The sequence below is a fragment of the Takifugu rubripes genome, unplaced genomic scaffold, assembly GCF_901000725.2.
Source record: "Takifugu rubripes unplaced genomic scaffold, fTakRub1.2, whole genome shotgun sequence".
Taxonomy (NCBI): Eukaryota; Metazoa; Chordata; class Actinopteri; order Tetraodontiformes; family Tetraodontidae; genus Takifugu; species Takifugu rubripes.
The window spans coordinates 228,176-233,817 of record NW_021821642.1 but is presented as its reverse complement, the minus strand read 5'-3'; positions in this window follow the sequence as shown (position 1 = coordinate 233,817).

Genomic DNA, 5,642 nt, shown 5'->3' with positions numbered 1-5,642 from the left:
GAGGAGGTGTGAGGAGGTGTATGGAGATGTGTATGGAGCTGTGCAGGAGGTGTGAGGAGGTGTGAGGAGGTGTGCAGGAGGTGTGAGGAGGTGTAAGGAGGTTTGCAAGAGGTGTGAGGAGGTGTGAGGAGGTGTGCAGGAGGAGATGTGCAGGAGGGGTGAGTAGGTGTGAGGAGGTTTGAGAAGGTGTACAGGAGGTTTGAGGAGGAGTGCAGGAGGTGTGCAGGAGGTGTGCAGGAGGTGTGAGGAGGTGTGAGGAGATGTGCAGGAGCTGTGCAGGAGGTGTGAGTAGGTGTATGGAGATGTGCAGGAGGTGTGAGGAGGTGTGAAGGAGGTGTGAGGAGGTGTAAGGAGGTTTGCAAGAGGTGTGAGGAGGTGTATGGAGATGTGTATGGAGCTGTGCAGGAGGTGTGAGGAGGTGTATGGAGATGTGCAGGAGGTTTGAGGAGGTGTGAAGAGGTGTGCAGGAGGTGTGAGAAGGTGTGAGGAGGTTTGAGAAGGTGTAAAGGAGGTGTGAGGAGGAGTGCAGGAGGGTGTGAGGAGGAGTGCAGGAGGTGTGAGGAGGTGTGAGGAGGTGTAAGGAGGTTTGCAAGAGGTGTGAGGAGGTGTGCAGGAGGTGTACAGGAGGTGGGCAGGAGGTGTGAGGAGGTGTGCAAGAGGTGTGCAGGAGGTGTGAGGAGGTGTGAGGAGGTTTGAGAAGGTGTATGGAGATGTGCAGGAGGTGTGAGGAGGTGTGAGGAGGTTTGAGAAGGTGTAAGGAGATGTAAGGAGATGTGCAGGAGGTGTGAGGAGGTGTATGGAGAAGTGCAGGAGGTGTGAGGAGGTGTGCAGGAGGTGTGAGGAGGTGTGCAAGAGGTGTGAGGAGGTGTGCAGGAGGTGTGAGGAGGTGTAAGGAGATGTGCAGGAGTTGTGAGGAGGTGTGCAGGAGGTGTATGGAGATGTGCAGGAGGTGTGAGGAGGTGTGCAGGAGGTGTGAGAAGGTGTGCAAGAGGTGTGAGGAGGAGTGCAGGAAGTGTGAGGAGGTGTAAGGAGGTTTGCAAGAGGTGTGAGGAGGGTGTGAGGAGGTGTGAGAAGATGTGCAGAAGGTGTACAGGAGGTGTGAGGAGGTGTGCAAGAGGTGTGAGGAGGAGTGCAAGAGGTGTGAGGAGGTGTGCAGGAGGTGTGAGGAGGTGTGAGGAGGTGTGCCAGAGCTGTGAGGAGGAGTGCAGGAGGTGTGAGGAGGTGTGAGGAGGTGTAAGGAGGTTTGCAAGAGGTGTGAGGAGGTGTGAGGAGATGTGCAGGAGGTGTACAGGAGGTGTGAGGAGGTGTGAGGAGATGTGCAAGAGGTGTGAGGAGGTGTGAGGAGGTGTGCAGGAGGAGATGTGCAGGAGGTTTGAGGAGGTTAGAGAAGGTGTACAGGAGGTTTGAGGAGGTGTTAGGAGGTGTGCAGGAGGTTTGAGGAGGTGTGAGAAGATGTGCAGGAGGTGTACAGGAGGTGTGAGGAGGTGTGCAAGAGGTGTGAGGAGGAGTGCAAGGGGTGTGAGGAGGTGTGCAGGAGGTGTGCCGGAGGTGTGAGTAGGTGTGAGTAGGTGTATGGAGATGTGCAGGAGGTGTGAGGAGGTGTAAGGAGATGTGCAGGAGTTGTGAGGAGGTGTGCAGGAGGTGTATGGAGATGTGCAGGAGGTGTGAGGAGGTGTGCAGGAGGTGTGAGAAGGTGTGCAAGAGGTGTGAGGAGGAGTGCAGGAAGTGTGAGGAGGTGTAAGGAGGTTTGCAAGAGGTGTGAGGAGGTGTGAGGAGGTGTGAGAAGATGTGCAGGAGGTGTACAGGAGGTGTGAGGAGGTGTGCAAGAGGTGTGAGGAGGAGTGCAAGAGGTGTGAGGAGGAGTGCAGGAGGTGTGCAAGAGGTCTCAGGAGGTGTGAGGAGGTTTGCAGGAGGTGTGAGGAGATGTGTAGGAGGTTGCAGGAGGTGTGAGGAGGTGTGAGGAGGTGTGAGGAGGTGTATGGAGATGTGCAGGAGGTGTGAGGAGGTGTGAGGAGGTTTGAGAAGGTGTACAGGAGGTTTGAGGAGGTGTGAGGAGGTGTGCAGGAGGTGTGAGGAGGAGTGCAGGAGGTGTGCAGGAGGTGTGAGGAGGTGTGCAGGAGGTGTGAGGAGGTGTGAGGATGTGTGCAGAGGTGTACAGGAGGGTGTGAGGAGGTTTGAGAAGTGTAAGGAGATGTAAGGAGATGTGCAGGAGGTGTGAGGAGGTGTGAGGAGGTGTGAGGAGGTGTAAGGAGATGTAAGGAGATGTAAGGAGATGTGCAGGAGGTGTGAGGAGGTGTGAGGAGGTGTGAGGAGGTGTGAGGAGATGTGCAGGAGGTGTGAGGAGGTTTGCAAGAGGTGTGAGGAGGTGTGAGGAGGTTTGCAAGAGGTGTGAGGAGGTGTGAGGGAGTGTGAGAAGATGTGCAGGAGGTGTACAGGAGGTGTGAGGAGGTGTGCAAGAGGTGTGAGGAGGAGTGCAGGAGGTGTGCAAGAGGTCTCAGGAGGTGTGAGGAGGTGTGCAAGAGGGTGTGAGGAGGTGTAAGGAGATGTGCAGGAGGTGTGAGGAGGTGTGCAGGAGGTGTATGGAGATGTGCAGGAGGTGTGAGGAGGTGTGCAGGAGGTGTGAGGAGGTGTGCAAGAGGTGTGAGAGGAGTGCAGGAGGTGTGCAGGAGGTGTGAGGAGGTGTAAGGAGGTTTGCAAGAGGTGTGAGGAGGTGTGAGGAGGTGTGAGAAGATGTGCAGGAGGTGCACAGGAGGTGTGAGGAGGTGTGCAAGAGGTGTGAGGAGGTGTGCAGGAGGTGTGAGGAGGTTTGCAAGAGGTGTGAGGAGGTGTGAGGAGGTGTAAGGAGATGTGCAAGAGGTGTGAGGAGGTGTGAGGAGATGTGCAGGAGGTTTGAGGAGGTGTGAGGAGGTGTGAAGGAGGTGTGAGGAGGTGTGAGGAGGTTTGAGGAGGTTTGAGGAGGTTTGAGAAGGTGTACAGGAGGTTTGAGGAGGTGTGAGGAGGTGTGCAGGAGGTTTGAGGAGGAGTGCAGGAGGTGTGCAAGAGGTCTCAGGAGGTGTGAGGAGGTGTGCAAGAGGTGTGAGGAGGTGTGAGGAGATGTGCAGGAGGGTTTGAGGAGGTGTGAGGAGGTGTGAAGGAGGTGTGAGGAGGTGTGAGGAGGAGTGCAGGAGGTGTGCAAGAGGTCTCAGGAGGTGTGAGGAGGTGTGCAAGAGGTGTGAGGAGGTGTGAGGAGATGTGCAGGAGGTTTGAGGAGGTGTGAGGAGGTGTGAAGGAGGTGTGAGGAGGTGTGAGGAGGTTTGAGGAGGTTTGAGAAGGTGTACAGGAGGTTTGAGGAGGTGTGAGGAGGTGTGCAGGAGGTTTGAGGAGGAGTGCAGGAGGTGTGCAAGAGGTCTCAGGAGGTGTGAGGAGGTGTGCAGGAGGTGTGAGGAGGTGTGAGGAGGTGTGCAGGAGGTTGCAGGAGGTGTGAGGAGGTGTGCAGGAGGTGTGAGGAGGTTTGCAAGAGGTGTGAGGAGGTGTGAGGAGGTGTGAGAAGATGTGCAGGAGGTGTACAGGAGGTGTGCAAGAGGTGTGAGGAGGAGTGCAGGAGGTGTGCAAGAGGTCTCAGGAGGTGTTAGGAGGTGTGCAAGAGGTGTGAGGAGGTGTAAGGAGATGTGCAGGAGGTGTGAGGAGGTGTGCAGGAGGTGTATGGAGATGTGCAGGAGGTGTGAGGAGGTGTGCAGGAGGTGTGAGGAGGTGTGCAAGAGGTGTGAGGAGGAGTGCAGGAGGTGTGAGGAGGTGTAAGGAGGTTTGCAAGAGGTGTGAGGAGGGTGTGAGGAGGTGTGAGAAGATGTGCAGGAGGTGTGCAGGAGGTGTGAGGAGATGTGAGGAGGTGTATGGAGATGTGCAGGAGCTGTGCAGGAGGTGTGAGGAGGTGTGAGGAGATGTGCAGAAGGTGTGAGGAGGTGTGAGGAGGTGTAAGGAGGTTTGCAAGAGGTGTGAGGAGGTGTGAGGAGGTGTGCAGGAGGTGTGAGGAGGTGTGAGGAGGTGTGCAGGAGATGTGCAAGAGGTTTGAGGAGGTGTTAGGAGGTGTGCAGGAGGTTTGAGGAGGAGTGCAGGAGGTGTGCAAGAGGTCTCAGGAGGTGTGAGGAGGTGCAGGATGTGTGAGGTGGTGTAAGGAGATGTGCAGGAGGTGTGAGGAGGTGGATGGAGATGTGCAGGAGGTGTGAGGAGATGTAAGGAGATGTGCAGGAGGTGTGAGGAGGTGTGAGGAGGTGTGAGGAGATGTGCAGAAGGTGTGCAGGAGGTGTGAGGAGGTGTGCAGGAGGTGTGCAGAAGGTGTGAGGAGGTGTATGGAGATGTGCAGGAGGTGTGCAGGAGGTGTGAGTAGGTGTATGGAGATGTGCAGGAGGTGTGAGGAGGTGTGAGGAGATGTGCAAGAGGTGTGAGGAGGTGTGAGGAGATGTGCAGGAGGTTTGAGGAGGTGTGAGGGAGGTGTGAAGGGAGGTGTGAGGAGGTGTGAGGAGGTTTGAGGAGGTTTGAGAAGGTCTCAGGAGGTGTGAGGAGGTGTGCAGGAGGGTGTGAGGAGGTATGAGGAGTTGTATGGAGATGTGCAGGAGCTGTGCAGGAGGTGTGAGGAGGTGTATGGAGATGTGCAAGAGGTGTGAGGAGGTGTGAGGAGATGTGCAGAAGGTGTGCAGGAGGTGTGAGGAGGTGTAAGGAGATGTAAGGAGATGTAAGGAGATGTGCAGGAGGTGTGAGGAGGTGTGAGGAGATGTGCAGGAGGTTGAGGAGGAGTGCAGGAGGTGTGCAAGAGGTCTTAGGAGGTGTGAGGAGGTGGTGTAAGGAGATGTGCAGGAGGTGTGAGGAGGTGGATGGAGATGTGCAGGAGGTGTGCAGGAGGTGTGAGGAGGTGTGAGGAGGTGTGCAGGAGGTGTGAGGAGGTATGAGGAGTTGTATGGAGATGTGCAGGAGCTGTGCAGGAGGTGTGAGGAGGTGTATGGGAGATGTGCAAGAGGTGTGAGGAGGTGTGAGGAGATGTGCAGAAGGTGTGCAGGAGGTGTGAGGAGGTGTAAGGAGATGTAAGGAGATGTAAGGAGATGTGCAGGAGGTGTGAGGAGGTGTGAGGAGATGTGCAGAAGGTGTGAGGAGGTGTGAGGAGGTGTAAGGAGGTTTGCAAGAGGGTGTGAGGAGGTGTGAGGAGGTGTGCAGGAGGTGTGAGGAGGTGTGAGGAGGTGTGCAGGAAATGTGCAAGAGGTTTGACGAGGTGTTAGGAGGTGTGCAGGAGGTTTGAGGAGGAGTGCAGGAGGTGTGCAAGAGGTCTTAGGAGGTGTGAGGAGGTGGTGTAAGGAGATGTGCAGGAGGTGTGAGGAGGTGGATGGAGATGTGCAGGAGGTGTGAGGAGATGTAAGGAGATGTGCAGGAGGTGTGAGGAGGTGTGAGGAGGTGTGAGGAGATGTGCAGAAGGTGTGCAGGAGGTGTGAGGAGGTGTGCAGGAGGTGTGCAGAAGGTGTGAGGAGGTGTATGGAGATGTGCAGGAGGTGTGCAGGAGGTGTGCAGGAGGTGTGAGTAGGTGTATGGAGATGTGCAGGAGGTGTGAGGAGGTGTAAGGAGATGTGCAGAGGTGTGAGGAGGTGTGAGGAGATGTGCAGGGGTTTGAGGAGGTGTGA